This window comes from Nomascus leucogenys, chromosome 11 (assembly GCF_006542625.1).
Source record: "Nomascus leucogenys isolate Asia chromosome 11, Asia_NLE_v1, whole genome shotgun sequence".
NCBI classification, from domain to species: Eukaryota; Metazoa; Chordata; class Mammalia; order Primates; family Hylobatidae; genus Nomascus; species Nomascus leucogenys.
The window spans coordinates 105,293,284-105,294,932 of NC_044391.1; the positions used below are offsets into that span (position 1 = coordinate 105,293,284).

General features: G+C 48.5%; 1 pseudogene across 1 annotated transcript; it reads left to right on the plus strand.

Moving 5' to 3' along the window:
- Positions 1-354: 354 nt before the first annotated feature.
- On the plus strand, positions 355-1,150 carry LOC100584875 (annotated as a pseudogene). Its single transcript, XR_179034.3, has one exon. The product of XR_179034.3 is annotated as a 40S ribosomal protein S3 pseudogene (transcript).
- Positions 1,151-1,649: the final 499 nt, after the last annotated feature.

Below are 1,649 nucleotides of genomic sequence, written 5' to 3' on the forward strand. Positions count from 1 at the left end.
AGGGAAGGCTTTACAGAAATTTGATGCTGGAGTGGCCTAAAAAATAGAAGAGGCTGGAAGGATGCATTAAAAGCAAAACAAAGACTTTCCAGTTAAATACAGAAAATTAAACACATGAGCTTTTATGCCCCCTCCAAAAATTCTATTGAAATACCAGTAAAGGAATTATTTTAAAAAGGCATGTGCTGGCTTGGCATGATGTGACTCAAACCTGTAATCCCAGCACTTTGGGAGGCCAAGGCTGGCAGAGGATAACTTAAGCCCAGGAGTTCGATACCAGACTGGCCAATGTGGTGAAACCCTGTGTCAATTAAAAATACAAAATTAGGCCTTTCAGTGGAGCGCGGCGGCAAGATGGCCATGCAAATTTCCAAGTAGAGGAAGTTTGTCGCTGATGGCATCTTCAAAGCTGAACTGAATGAGTTTCTTACTCGGAGCTGGCTGAATATGGCTACTCTGGAGTTGAGGTGCGAGTTACACCAACCAGGACAGAAATCATTATCTTAGCCACCAGAACACAGACTATTCTTGATGAGAAGGGCCGGCGGATTCGGGAACTGACTGCTATAGTTCAGAAGAGGTTTGGCTTTCCAGAGGGCAGTGTAGAGCTTTATGCTGAAAAGGTTGCCACTAGAGGTCTGTGTGCCATTGCCCAGGCAGAGTCTCTGCGTTACAAATTCCTAGGTGGGCTTGCTGTGCAGAGGGCCTGCTATGGTGTGCTGCGGTTCATCATGGAGAGTGGGGCCAAAGGCTGCAAGGTCGTGGTGTCTGGGAAACTCCGAGGACAGAGGGCTAAATCCATGAGTTTGTGGATGGCCTGATGACCCCCTTTTAACTACTGTGTTGACACTGCTGTGTGCCACGCGTTGGTGTGCTGGGCATCAAGGTGAAGATCATGTTGCCCTGGAACCCAACTGGTAAGACTGGCCCTAAGAAGCCCCTGCCTGACCACGTGAACATCGTGGAACCCAAAGATGAGATACTGCCCACCACCCCCCATCTCAGAACAGAAGGGTGGGAAGCCAGAGCCGTCTGCCATGCCCCAGCCAGTCTCCACAGCATAACAGGGTCTCCTTAGCAGCTGTATTCTGGAGTCTGGATGTTGCTCTGTAAAGACCTTTAATAAAATCTTGTACAAAAACAAAAAAAATACAAAATTAGGGCTGGGCGCAGTGGCTCACACTTGTAATCCCAGCACTTTGGGAGGCTGAGGCGGGCAGATCATTTGAGGTCAGGAGTTTGAGACAATCCTGGCCAACATGGTGGAACCCTGTCTCTACTAAAAATACAAAATATTAGCTGGGCATGGTGGCGCACGCCTGTAATCTCAGCTACTCAGGAGGCTGAGGCAGGAGAATCGCCTGAGCCCAGGAGGCAGAGGTTGCAGTGAGCTGAGATAGCTCCACTGCACTCCAGCCTGGGTGACAGAGTGAGACTCCTTCTCAAAAAAAAAAAAAAAAAAAAAAAATTAGCCGCGTGTGGTGGTGTGCACCTGTAATCCCAGCTACTCAGGAGGCTGAGGCACGAGAATCGCTTGAACCCAGGAGGTGGAGATTGCAGTGAGCTGAGACCACACCACTGCACTCCAGCCTGAGTGACAGAGTGAGACTCTGTCTCAAAAAAAAAAACACACATTTTAATTACCATTT